This window comes from Pistacia vera, unplaced genomic scaffold, assembly GCF_008641045.1.
Source record: "Pistacia vera cultivar Batoury unplaced genomic scaffold, PisVer_v2 Contig320, whole genome shotgun sequence".
Classification (NCBI taxonomy): Eukaryota; Viridiplantae; Streptophyta; class Magnoliopsida; order Sapindales; family Anacardiaceae; genus Pistacia; species Pistacia vera.
The window spans coordinates 2575322-2589996 of record NW_022196136.1 but is presented as its reverse complement, the minus strand read 5'-3'; the positions used below and the strand labels follow the sequence as shown (position 1 = coordinate 2589996).

At 48.1% G+C, this 14675-nt stretch overlaps 1 pseudogene; it reads left to right on the top strand.

Annotated features, from left to right (window-relative positions):
- Positions 1-14645, top strand: part of LOC116137132 — a 28234-nt pseudogene extending 13589 nt beyond the window's left edge.
- The last annotated feature ends 30 nt before the right edge of the window (positions 14646-14675 follow it).

The window sequence follows — 14675 nt, the reverse complement described above, 5'->3', positions numbered from 1 at the left end:
CACAATCCTGCCACCCCGCTGGATGCACACGCAGGGCCTATCCTCCCGCCACATGCCGCCGACCCCCACGCATGCCTACCTTATGTGTTCTCACCTAGACCCTCCCTCTTTTTCGTGCTCCCTACCTAGTTGACCGGCCATGCACTGGATCCGGGTATCGGTTTGTTGGGTCGGAAAACCATCTTTAGGTGATTAGGCCCACGGTAGAACAACTTCGACGGTGGAGCTCCCATGGCCTCGGTTGCCGAGCCGTCTAAGCCCCCCAGGTAGTTAAGGTTTCTGCGTTCCTCACGGGCGACGACCTGTCTTATAGTGGCCGGCCACAACTAAGCTACTACGCACCTCCCCTGACTTCCGACTAACTCCCCCGTGCTATCTCTAAACAAATGGCTACTCTAGAGAGTACAAATTGCCATCCCATCATTAGTGGGGTGAGCTCACCGAATCCTACCGATGCCAACGAACTGCCCCCCCCACCCTCTGAAACTCGCTCGATAAAGACTAAATCAGCCACGCCGACGATCCCGAAACGCCATTACACCCATCCGTCTCACTTCTATTCCCCCCAGCCCATTCCCTCTATCCCGATTACAGTTACTGAAGCATTGGTTGCTCGAAAGGTCTCCCTACCATAATCCGGTGGCATCTTCCTTGCTCGTCTACTCCTGTGAGTAAGCCCCCAGCCTCACGGCAATATAGTTCACTTACTTACCTACCACGTCCTCTAAGTGGACCCCCTAGGCAGTTTGCATGTTTGTTTGTTCCATCACTAGCCCCGGCACGGCCACCGTGTCTGCCAGACGCCTCTGCGCTTATCACTCCAGTTATATTTTAACCCTGTCTACCCGGAAGTATGGTACTAAATCATGCTGCCTAAGTTCGAGTGTTCTCTCATCGTGACATTACTTCTCCCCCAAGCCATATCGCGACGTCAGCTATACCTTCATTCGGGAATGACGGTTTGGAACCCGACTTACCTTTTCGGTAACAATGTACCAGTCGCCGAGCGTGGGTGAGATTTCATTTCTGCTTTTGCCTGCACGTCTTTGCGGACCATTGGGCATCGCGGGTCTCTTGCTTGACTGGCTCCGAGTGGCATGCTTAATCTGCCCTGCTATAACCACATATTAATTTCACACCTCGCCCTTTCCTCGTCGTGGGCATTCGGGGGGACCTGCTACGTTGAGTGGAAAGGGTGCTCCGGTCTGCGTACAAGGCAGGTGCCTCCCGTGGTTCCTTTTCCAACCAACTTTTCTCGTACCGGTCTCTGAAACCTGACCCTCTCCACACGCGCTTAATTATCTCTTCTGGTGAGAGCAACCTTACTCAGATTGACCTCACCTTATCTCTACCTGGGAATGTTTCCATCAGATCCTCTCCGGCCTAATTAGTCCGGAGCTCCGGCGGAGTCAAAATCACGGCTTAGCTGTTCCGGAAAAACACCATCCTTGATGAGCCAAGAAACCCACCTAAGGGTCTACAAGATGACTCTCGCCATAGCACAGTGGCCTTGTTCCCTCCCCTCTGACCTGCTCGGTATCTTGACCCATATGGGTTCCGGCTTACGACTGGTTGGGATGGCCTGTAGCAGTGCGCCAGTACTTTGTCTAAATCTGGAACTAGAATCACCTGCGTACGGCTTTTGGTGCCTGGACTTGCCGTTGGAGCCCTGTGAGCCATACATGATTCTAGTAGACCAACTAGACAACTGGAGTAGGACTGACCCTGGAACGGAGAGGTGCGACAACCTAGGGTTGGACCCCACCTGGGTGGTTGGATTGAACGGCTTGTTGCTCCTACATTGCACTTGCTGCTCTGGCAAGCTTGTTATGTATGGGAGATGCTCACTCGGGACACTTCCTTGGAAGGGTGGTTGTGGCTTCACATAAAACATTAGGGTGGTTCCGCCATCCAGTCGTTATTCTGATCGTGTTCGAGTCGGAGCTCCGGTCTCTGACAGCTGGGCAACGTGCATTGCTCCTCCCTCCCTACGGGTCCGGCAGCGTCCTCACCGGAAATAGCCGTCAAAGAGTGGGTGCATGTGCAAAACACCTCTGATCATTCGCCTTTGCGGGCTTGCTCAGTAGGGGGTTTGCCCTGATCATAGATACCAATGCGTCCAACACGCGGGGGGCCAACCACCTCTCCTTAGACACTAATATTACCACGTGGACTCATTCCGCCCCCCTCTGGGAACTGGGTGCTCTTGCGCTCGGTCCCTAGCGGACCTGCACACGCCACAGACGTCATCCCGCCCACAATCGGCCCCCTGCCTTCAGGTCTGCACCACACTGGCCACCACCACTCATTCTCGCCGTGCTACTGTCTCCACCCTGAACGGGCTCTCCCCCTCAATTCCAGCCCTCTCGGCTAAGTTCGGTCATAAGATCACTCCGCCCTATTGGCAACCCCCTCGGGGATGCCCTGCTGACGGGCCCCCGTCTCCCCGCTCCCTCTTCCTTCCCACATCCCCAACTCTCATCAATTCCTGCTCCCCGTTGAGCCGAATCGTCATGGCAGTCTGTCTGCTGTCGGCGTGTTTCCCCCTTGGGCTCTTCCTTTTTCGGAACCCTTGTGTGCTTTGGGCCCCCGCGGGACATGGCCCCCTGCTACCACAGCCTTGCGCCCTGTTTGCTGCGACTCCTCCGTGCCCCAACCTGGGCCCCCCCTTCCAGCGCCCCGCCTCTCTTCCCCCCTGTTGCCGTCCGGTGGCGCCCTCCCATCTCGCAGGTTGTATGGCTCTCTTTACCCTTCCCTCCACTTTGGAAGCTGGCTGCCTCGTTTCTCTGTGTTGTGGACGTGAGTCTTTTTGCGGTCTGAATCTGCCATACCGCGGCTGCCGTGGATTCGGTGGGGTGGTGTGCGACCGTTGTCCGGGGCCCTCTCCGAGGGTTCCCATGACGTGCACCCTCTCGTTCCCTGTTCTTTCTTCTTTTTCCCCGTGCGTGACACACCCCCTTCTCCCGATGCCCCGGGCGCCTCTCCTTCACGTTTCCCCGACCTTTCTCGTTTCCAGACCCTTTACCCCCCTACCTCCCAAGCCACCCACCGGTAGACAGCCCCGTTTTTCGCCCTGTCAACCGCTACACTCTCCTCCTATGCCACTAACTACCACGGCCACAAACCAAGTCCCTCACGCACCCACAAACACCCACCCTCCAACATATACTATCCCCGTTCCTGTTCCCGCTCCCTGCGCGGCATCGCTTTCCCCCCCCCCGTGTAGCCACCCACACCATCCAGTTTCCTCCCTGCCCCATTACATCACGGCCTGACCTACCGACTCCGGAGCAACCCGAAAGCATCCTCATTCGGAATCCAAGCACAACTCCCCAGGTTTCCGGGACCTATCCCCTCGCGAGTGCCGGCTCTTCCTGTCCCGACACGTGCCGCGTTTTCTGATTTCGTCCCCCCCCCCCCACCACTGCCCTCTTGCCCTGAATATAACCCCGCCACGCCCCGCCCAATTTGGAAATTACGACCCTACCCCCGCACATCCTTCCTCCCCCGCCCACGCGCCCTCCCGGGCCGCCTCTTACCCCTTTCCCCCCACCCTCCTCACCCCCCCGCCCTTCCCCCCCCCCCCCCCAACCCCACCCGGACTCCCTCACACCAAGAATCCCCCTCATCACACCCAACCCGTCCAGAACGGCTCGTGCTCCGGCCCACCAGGTCGCCACCTTTGGTCTGCGTACAACCCGCTACATCCCCGTCCGACACCCTCCCCGGGTCATCGGATTGTTTAACTATGGACCTAGCGTGACTCCCCGGAAGAGCCCGCTACGACCACCCTCCGTCTTTTACGTCGGCCATGAAACGGACCGATCCTGACCTCCTCGAATCCATGCACCTAATGCATCGTGCCCGTACACTACTACAGACTTTCTCTACATTGGTGGTTCCCGGTTTGGTTTCGACCGAGGCCGACACTCACATTTTCTCTACCCCTCTCGACTTAACCCCACGGCCGTCTCCTGCCCGTTTGCCCCTCGGTTAATTTGTCCGTTCGTTCGCAGTTGGGCTACGGGCTTCCGCGTGTATCCCGGTTTCATACCCTACGGTTGGTCGCGCTTCCCCTGTCACCGTCAGTCCTCAATCCCTCCCCGACCCATGTGCCCTGTACCATTACATCACCAATACTCACACGCGCCACAAGCGACGCCTCGTCGCCCCATATCTCTTTCCTTCTTCAACCCCGTTTCTCGCCCGTTCCTTGCCCCTCCTCGCCCCTGGCCCTCTTCTCGCGTTATGCCTCTTACGTCTCGCTCCTCCGCCGCCCCGCGCCGCCTATCCGTCTCCTGGGTTCCCGCGCGCGAAGATTAAACCCGCGGGGGCGCTCACACGCGCTCTCGCTCGCCTGACGACCACGGTCCGCGAGCGTGTCCACTAATTGTGGTCGAAGCACGGGGGGGGTAAAACAAGCAGACAGTGAACTAAATGTTCTTGGTTGGAACACGCGACGAGGTTCCAGAGCGCATTATTTCGAGTTTCCGCCATTAAACAGGTCGCGCGCACCCGTCCCTTTACGCGTCCTGAATCCAGCAAGAACAACCATCACGCTTGGTTTGCACCACAGTCTTTTGGCAGTTTTACCCAGCCACACCGTTCTGCGATCCTTTCTCCCCCAAACGACCATACACTCACAACCCGCCCAACAGTTCGCCTGTCCCATCTCTTAATTTTGTTTCCTTTACATTTCACCACTACCCGTTCTCCTCATTCTCCCCTTCCCTTTCACCCCAATTTCCCTTTAGTTGTCACTTTCGCCCTTCCGTCGCTACTTCTCTCTGCACTTTATTTTGTTCCCCCTTGTTTTTTTTCGTTGCACTGACGTGTATTCTCGTCTATGGTGCGATGTCTACCACTGCCAACGTTTCCGCTGTGCTGTTACTTCCTTGTGCGGTTGCCGCGCCACTGGCACGCTGACGCCTCCCCCCCCAACCGTCTCGACAGCGCATAGCCCCCAGCCTTCCTATCCTCCTGACGCACACCTGTGCACAACACACACTTTCACCCAAAGTAGCAAACCCCTCATATACCACAAAACCTAAACAAGGCACCACCACTACTCCTACAAACATGCCATACTCCACACCATACACACGCACCACCTGTACACCCCCACCCCCCACCTCTTCACCTCTCTCCCCCCCCCATACCCCCCCGCACCTACCCCCGGCTCTACTATCTCTCCCCCTCCCCTCCTTCCCCCTTTTTCCCCCACCTGCTTCCCTTCATAACTCCCCTTCCCCCCCCCCCCTTCCTCTATTTTCCCCTCCACTTTTTCTACCAGATCTCCATCATTTATTCTCCACGCCCACCCTTCTTTATTTTCCACTTATAACAACTCTCTCCCTTGTTTTTTAAGGGTGGTCTTTATTTTGACTTTTGCTACTTTTCTTCGAACCCTAGTATTATTTCTTCTCAGCCCTTCGACATCGACGTTTTTCATCACAGGTACCTTGCCTACCCTCGACTTGTCTTCATACATTCGCCACACATCCAACCTGCTCTATACCCTTCTCCCTATTATTTTTTTTCTTCCTGATTGTTCGTTTTTGCTCGTCGACCAGCCTCGACATAACTTGTCAGGCCCACCATTTGTCGTTGCTATTTTCTTTAGCCAAAAATATTCCTAACCAGCCTTCCACATCCGCTAGATCCTACTCAATACCCCCCCCCTTTCGTCTCCCCCCTCCTATCTCTTGATCACTGGGGGGACACTCTTGTTATCCCTTCACAATCAGAACCCCATCCAGCGAGGACATACCTTCACACTCCCGATCTACGGTGAGAGAGTCTCACTCTTAGTTGTGCCCTGTGACAACACAACCGTTAATGGTAATATTTAACTATTATCCTTCTGCCTCATCAGGTGGGAGGAGTGGGTCCTCTCAGGGGACCCTCGAGTGGAGTTGTACTTACGCACGGATGTAGTTTTACACCATCGAGTCCCACCTATTGTTTTCAATAACATCTCGTGATCATAGGGTATCGGTAAACAAGAGCATGAGGTAATGGAGAAACCAGGACTACAACCCTATGGACAAGACGTGGCTGGCTTCTTTCTGTGTGGGACCAGAACCGCACCGGGCCAAAAGAAACCATTTTCCACCGATCTAACGAGAACTACCTCCACTGGGCGTCTCCACTTTCCGTCCCAGCATTGTGCTCCAAGACGGCCCAGCGAGCCGCGTCTGTTACTAAGAGACGATGCCAGGCACTGCCGACTCTGGCTGCGCACATATCCAATATCGGAAAACAACAACGTGTCACAACTCTATTTGGGCCGGTTGGGGGTCTTTCTGGTTCGCCCTCCGACCGTGCCCCCAGTGTCTTCAATCACGGCGTTTTCTGGGCCTCCCTTTTTTTTACCGCTGCTTTGCCCCACCCATCGTGCTGAGTTGTGCTGCGCCAGGGCGGTGGGATATTCTAGGAGCCCTGCAGCTTACCTACTCTCTCGAAGTCTACTGTTGCTGTGGGGGATGTTTTTAGGGCCCCTTTCCATTCTTCGTTTTTCCCCGTCCAAACTTTGCTCCGCCACCGGGAAAGAGCCCTAGTAGAGGTAGCCCAGTGTCGAGTGCGGTGGAAGCATGCAGCCGTTAGCCGAAACCCACGGCTTTGTGTGTCTCCCGTCGTCACAGGGCCTCTATTCCCGGTTGGATGCCAAGGCTTTCGTGATGGTCTTCTTTTGCCTCGCTATGTCCTGTTCAGCCCGTCTGGCAGTTCCCCATACATGTTTGGTTTCCCCCCTGTCTGTTTTCGACGCCCGGTGCCTAATTCACACCGTTTGAAAAGGTAGCGACCGCACCCGAAGCCGCCCCGAATCCTGTGAACATGAGATGCCAGTGGAGAGTAACGGGGGGGATTGTGGCGACCTCTTCGCATCACCGACGCACACACTTACCCGTCCCGTGCCCGAGAATGTCCTCTGCCTGTGGTTCGTTCGGTCGGAGAAACTCTGTATCTCTAACTAGGTGGTCCGGGACCCGTGATGCACGCGGCGTAGAGCCCAGGGCTTGCGCCCCTTCTGCGTTTGGTTATTCAGGAGGTGTCTTGGTTGGACGGACCCAGTTGCCCTCCTTCTTACCTGTTCGCCCACTGACGCCCTGCTCCACCCGCACATATTCATAGATACTCGCCCAGTCTATAACTAGGCCTGTAGGGTCGGTACTGAGTCGTCCGCCTCTGCTCTTGGGATGACCCCTCACCTTCCCCCGGCGGGCGCCCCTATTCCCCGATTTGCTTTCCAAGGGAATCCCCCTCGCTCCCCCTGACTTGTCCGGCCCTCCCCCTCTCTTGTACAAGAGTGTTTCCCCGCTTCCCCTCCGCCACTGCACTTCACGCCCGTTCCCTCTTCCTCTTCTCTTCCTCTCTCTATTCCCCTTTCATACGCCATCCCTCCTCCTCCCCCCTCTCTTTTTCTTCCCCCCTCCTTCTTCCTCCACCTGTTCCCTCCTTCCCCTTTCCTGCTCTTCGCAACATCCGCCTTCTACCTTCGTTTCACCACAACACTGGAGATGTGGATTTCTGTTTCTCTCAACCACGCCGCATGTGACTCAACCGTCTATCTGGTCTTGTGGCTGGTTTACTTTGCCACCGGTTTATCCGCATCGGTCTGATTCTTTGTCTGATCTTGGTTTGTCCGTTGTGTGGGAGGTGTTGTCTTGTGGGTTTGGTTTCGGTGGTTTAGGAATTTTGTGTTTCTCTTTGTTCCCCGGCCTTTCCTAAGCCCGGTACTACCCCCCCGGCGCTTTCAGAGGCAGCTAATCGGTCCTCTCCCTCTATCCTTCCCCTCCCCCCCCCTAGGCCCCCCACCACTACTAAAACGTTTTGGTTTTAAACCTCCCGCTGCGGAGCACCTTCTCCCCGCTTCTCTCCCCGTCCTTTACACTTTTCTCCTGTACGGTCTGTGTGTCAGAGTTTCTGTGTCAGACACTCCTGCCCTATCGTTGTAGTGCCGTGGGTTTTAGTGCTGGGGAGTATTTTTTCGCCTTTTTTACTCCCCTGGCACGGTTGTGTGGGGGTTACAAGGCCAGGTATTTTAATTTTTTGTCCCCTCCTTCTTTTGTTAGACCTTCTTTGCTCCCAAAGTTGAGGCCCTTCCCGCTTCAATCCCCCTTATCTCTTACCTCCCCCTACACCGCGTTTTCTTTACCACCGCCGCAAACCTTCACTTTTAATTTTTCCCCTCGCTTTTTATTTTTCCCTCCCCTTTCCTCTCCTCCCCCTTCCTTTTCCTTTTTTTGACTCCGGGTCAATGTGTTTGAATTTTATTTTTCCAATCACAGTTATGTGTGACCCGATTGTTTTGACCGCACAAACTTTTCGTTTGTAACTTTTTCCATTGATCCTTTATTGTGTCGTGTGTCGAGAACAAATAGACCACAGAGAGGCAACCCCAGCATGGAGAAAAGATTACTGTTGTACGTACTCTCGTTGACACAGTCGTTGCAAGCCAAGAGAAGGAGACTACTGTCGCGTCGCATTGCTTAATATCGCAGTACTGGTTGTGTACTTCCATGGAAAACGTTTCACAGTTCTTAGTGTGGGTCATAGTCATGCCTTCTAGATTGCGGCTTCGTGTGTCGTAGCTTCACGCAGCAATATTGGACAGCACAGCCGCGGTACGGTCAACAAACACTACGTGCTGTGCACGGGCGACCTCACCACGTCAAAGCTAACACTCGAGTCTGAGATGTAGAGCCAACCACAAGACGAGTACCAAGAGAGCAGAAAGCGTATTTACGAGAGGTGAGGGGTGGAAGGGACACGTCGAGGTTGAAATACATAAGAGGTATGAACAAAAACAACCGAGGCGATTTATAGAAGAACGAGGGCTGGTGTTTACAGAAGCTTTGGAGGGAATAACTGATGTGATTAAGCGCTGGGTTGGGTGAAATTTGCAAAGAGCCTCGGCGCCTGCTGTCTCCTCTGGGTAAAAAGTTTTATGCCAACGCTCCGGTGAGCACTGATGGGAGAACCTTAGTAAGAGGCAAAGAGACAGTTTAATGCCGCTGCAATCAATGAATTTTATGAGCTGCCGCAAGTGGGGTCGATGATGGTGCCTATGCCACATTCAAGCAGCAAGTGGATTTTGATGCAGTAATTACCACTCTGACTGAGGGGAGAGCTACATGGTTATTGCAGCTGGGGAACACATCCGCTTTGAAAGTAGTTCTTGAGATCAATTTCCCGAATGGTGGTTTACTTGTATCCTCCGATTAATGCCATCCAAGCACATGAGTACTGTGAGTAAAGCTAGGGCAATCTAATGTATGCTATCCGCCAAAAATGAGGAGAATGTGGGTGAAATTATCTTTCAAGAGATTTCTCATTCGGCAAAGCGTTCCAAGACGGGCTTTATTTTCCCCACCTGATTACTGCATTGTGTACGAAAGGGAAGTACCATTGAATGCTGAAGAAGTTTTTATCCGCAAGGAGTGAGCCTAACTGAGCAGTTTATGCAAAATTTAACCAGTGGGGGCAGATGAGAGGTACCCAGGACCAAATCATCTTATCGTCAAAGCTTTCCCAAAAAGATCAATTGTTGAAGTTGCATGAAGACATCGAAAAAGTGAAACAGCAACAGAATCGTCAAGAGGCTGGATGTCATGGATGAGTGGGCAAATGCGGGTACACATGAGAGCAGAGATTGCAACTTGCACATGCTGGGATAGTAGCACCAGGGTGTGAATGGACTGATTTGTGTACCCAGCGGATGAGGAGCAGGGTGATGTTCCGATGAGGATTCTGAGGAGAGTATGGAGGAGTAAACTTTGTTAATGTTGTTAGTGCAGTTTATGTCGGTCATTGTTTATTTTTCTGTTTTGATGTACTAACCGTTGTCTACTGTGCTTCTTTTGACATTTGTGAACTATTAGTCTGTTTATTTGTTTTTGTTCCTGCTCTTTTTATCCATTTTTATTTGCATAACCTGATGGCGACAAAGTCTATTTAGCGGTTTCTCTGTGTTGTATAGAAAGAGGTGTATATGACTGGACGGCTTATTTTGTTGAGGATGCGGTAACGTTTTCTTTCTTTTACTCTCGCTTAACATGGGGACAATGTTGATTTTTTTCGTTGGGGGTAGGAATTTAAGAATTTAAATTGGCAGAGCATTTGTTTTTGTCTCTTGGATAAAGTCAATGCATGATAAGAATGTGATTGAATAAACATAAATGAATGGAGGAAATTAATTTTTACCTTTGTATGGATGTGTGTGAATATAATGACATGGAGTGACACCCTAGTGAACTGTGGTGAAAGTGGTTCAGTCACCTATTAGGACGTGTTATGTATGAAGTTTTCATGATTTTATTGTGATTTCAACAAACTCTAGAACTCATTTGATAATCACCAAGGCGAAATCCTAGAATTCACATCACTTAGGAAATGATTTAGGCTGTTTTTGGACCGATTGAGCCTTTCAAGCCAACCTTGTTTTGTCATCGCTAGTTAGCCCGTGAGCCTTCTTAAACACAATTTTGCCTTGTTTCTTTCGTTCTTTGAACTTAATGTTTACCCTATCCTGATTCTGAGCCTAAAACACAATCCTACCCGTTTTATATTAAGAGACTTTATTGTTCTCAGGCTTTTTACGAGTTTTGGTAAGAAAGTGTGGTTGTCACAAACCATGCGTGCGAAGAAATTGATTGGGGGTTGCGAAGTGTTTGTAAAATCAGTGGGATGTGCATGTGTGCATGTTTCAGCCTTCTTTATGTGTTTATTAAAAAAAAAAAAAAAAAAAAAGAACATTCTGACTAGTTTAAGGGTATTTCGGTGGAAACTAGAACCCGCCTTAACAACTCTAGCAGTACTTGGCAACCTCTGGTATAACAACGCCACGTACACCTTAGACGCATCTCCCTGCTCTTATGGTATCAAAAAAAAAAAAAAAAAAAAGATACAAGTTTGAGGGGGTAAATTAGTGGACACCTGGTGGGTGTGAGAAGAAGAGTGGAGTTCGATTTGATTTTAGAGTTGCATGAGGAAAATTGAGTCTCTTACTTTGTTTATATCATTTCCTTGGACCCATACCCTGGCCTAAAGTTACAACCTTTACAAAGACCTATTGATCCCAAGTGATGTGAAATTCTCATTAGTGGGAGTGGTTTGAAAAGTGAGGGTATGGAGTTTGATCCATGATCACAATTAAGTCATAACCCGAATAGAGATCTAAATTTTGTTCATGAATGTGTGCATAAACATCCTCGAGTTTGTAGACTAATGGTTTGTGGGTGTTATGGATGTTCTAAGGTCGATAACGAAAATGAATTGATGGTTGCATTGTCTGGGGTTTTAGGTGATTTTAATAATCTATTTATTTTGTGTATATGCAATTTTGAGACATCTATGAATTGATCCAAGACTTTTTTTAGTGTGTTCTTCTTATGTTTATGTTTTTTATACTTTTACAGTTTAGGATACGTTTAGTGTGGGTTTGGGGTATCATCGCTGGAAAACCTCACGAGAATACAACTCGTCCAACTAGGGCCGCTAGGGGTTTAAAGGCTTGTTGCATACGCTAAATGCAATCGTATCAATCTACGAAAGTGGTTTAGGTAGTTTAGATATAGGTTTTAATTGGTTGTTTTATTTTCAAGCTTAGAGACTTATTTATCGCTTAGTTTGCTAGGGACTAGCAAAAAGCTGGTTGGAGGTTGTGATAAGAGCTTGAAAGTATACATTTTATTAGTGATCAATGGTTTATTTGTGGAAAAAAAGTGTTTAATTGTTGGAATTTGAATTTATATTTCATAAATACGTTTTACGGGATCACGGGTTATTTGAGTATTTTCAGGCTCAAACAGGGTGTTGAAGGGAAAAGGATGTATCAATAGGATTCCCGATGCGTAGGAACAAACGGCCACCAAGAATCAGGGTCGAAATGAGGGAGTTGTGGTACGTCGAAGATGTTACGGAAAATCTGGAAATTCTTCATCATGAGTATGCCTCGATGTTTCTATCATAACTTGAGCTGTAGAAGTCGGAATTTGACGATTCTGGTGGCGTTGGAAAGCTTATTCAAAGAGCTACAATGTTTGTGTTGATTACTTCATCTAATTCTGAAGTTTACAGATTCTTTGGATAGAAGGAACGATCGCCACGGCGATCATTCTTACCGCCGCGGTGATGGGTCGCGGGTTTGTGTTAATTCAGTATCCTAATCCGAATCTGAATGGGCTAAGTTTTCTAATATTTTTCCTAAGCACGACCAGAACCCTAAGGATATAAAAGAGAGTCTTGAAGAAGTTAGAGGGGGATTTGAAGAAGGAAAAAGGTCGGCCACTACTTTGGAGATCGAAATTCTTGCGATTCTCGTTCACAAATTAGAGAAGTGTTCTATTTTCCGTTCTTGAACTCATGTTATTCAATATAATGGTTGTTTTCATTACTGTCTTTATGAACTAATTCTCTTTCTAGGGCTAAAGATGTAGCCCAATTTATGAATATGTGTTGACTTTATTGTTGTTAATTCTTATTGAGCATTAATTCTAAGTTTTATTATTGTGTGTAATGCTTTTGATTCTTAAGGATCCGAGAGTTGAATGATATCATGGGTTGGGTTGAGATCGAGAGATGAAACCTAATTTGTCTAAGGTAATAAAACCATAGATTGAGCGAACGCTAGAGATAGGTTACCGCGATCTGTGAGGCTCCGGGAAATTCCATAGATCTTAATGATCTCTTAGCTCCTAAATCCATTTTAGAGATAACTTGGGTTGTTGCTTAAGGGTTAATTTGCTAATTGCTCGAGAGAGAGTTAGTGGAATATTAGGGGATTTGGCTTTTAGAATAGGCTTAATTAGGTTAACAACAAATATCAATACATAGGATTAAATTGGTGCGAAATCTATGCCCTAGGTTTAGTCATATTGATTTTTACTTCAAAGCGTTTACAAGTTCTACTTTTATTCAGTACTTAATTTTTAGTTGTTAGTTTATTTACTTTTTCATTAAATTCATTCTTAAACTTCAGTTTAATCAAATAGCAATATAATATAATAGTTTGGTACTTGGTAGGTAGTTCCCTTGGGATTCGACACTCGTTTACTCAAGTTTTACTACTTGCACGATTTCGTACACTTGCGAATAGCCTGTCAAGAGACGGGCGAGAGAAGGAGAGGCAGAGACTGAGAGACATATTAATAGCCGTTGATCATGGTCCTAACAGCAAGCATGCTTTTTATTGGGCCCTCATTCATCTCTGCAGGCTTGCTGACACCATCCATCTTGTTCATGCAGTTTCAAGTATGAAACCATAACTTTTTTTCTTATTTGTTTGGTCGTGTAGTTTGTGGATTTTGATGAAAGATTGAATTTTGCTATATGGGTTTTGGTGGGTTTGTTCTTGTAGGTGTGAATAACGAGATTGTTTATGAGGCCAGCCGGGGGCTCATGCAGAAGCTTGCTCCAGAGGCTCTTGAAGTTGCTATGGTCAGTCAGTGATTGATTTGCTTTTCTTTTTTAGTAGTCTTTTGTGAACTTCATCCGTTGTCGTTTGAGAGATGTTAAAAAAGAAAATCTGCTAGAATTTGTTTGATTTCTAAAATTAGTTGGAGTTTCTGTTTATGTTAGTTTAATGAAGTGGATCAACTGATGATATCCTTTATAGGTCAAATGAAAAAAAACATCAAATAGCAGTACTAGGCTTGATCCAAAATTACTTGATTTGAAGCCTGCATCAATGCTAACAATGAGCTGCTGAAAGACTTCTGGGTCCTTGTTCTTAGTTTTGTATATATGTTACAACTCCATATTTGTAAAGTTTGCTTCTTCATTGATATACAGTACAGTTACAGGATTATAATTCCCTCGATCATGCACTTCAATATAAATTTTAAATTAGTATATGATTAGCTGTTAAAGAACTTAGTAACATGAATCGACAAACTTTGTACATAAATTGATGTGTCACAAAATGAATGGAAAGAGTGAAAATAAAAATGTGAATTCAATAAATGAGAGTGAAAGATGTTGTAGTTTATATTGAAACCTTCATATGGTTGCTGTGTAGTATTGTAACTTTGAGAATCAATGCAAGGTGTTATGAGAAGAGTTAGCATTACATTATTGTAAGGTAATTTGCAAGGAAGCTGAAAGGATAAAGCCTGAGGCTGTGGTTATGGGTACCCGAGGCAGAAGCTTAATGCAAAGGTTCTTTCTGTGTGGCAGTGTGTTTTATTTTTACTATTGTAATGCCTTATCTTACAGTGGTAATGCTTCTCTTGTATGTTGTTGGATTTTTGTAGAGTGTATCGCAGGGAAGTGTGAGTGAGTATTGCTTCCACAATTGCAAATCTGCTCCTGTCGTAATTGTTCCTGGAAAAGGTACTACCATCGAAAAACTGAAATTTTCAAAGTTACATTGCTGGGGTTAGTCACACAGAGTTCATTATTGTTTGGATTGGAAGAAGCTGGTGATGAATCACTGATATGACGGAACTTGGAACACGTAAGAAATTGAAGTCATGAACGCTGTGTATTCTGTAATATTTTGATTGGTCATATTGTTAGCAGGACTGCAAATGTCTATTAATTGTAGTATTGGCGTGTCATTGATTCTTTTGGGTTTTGGCCTATTAAATGCCAAAATGAAGTTTTCTTTTACTACCGATTTAGTTTATATGGTCTCTGTTTGATCAATCAAGATCATCCCAGATTAGACATCC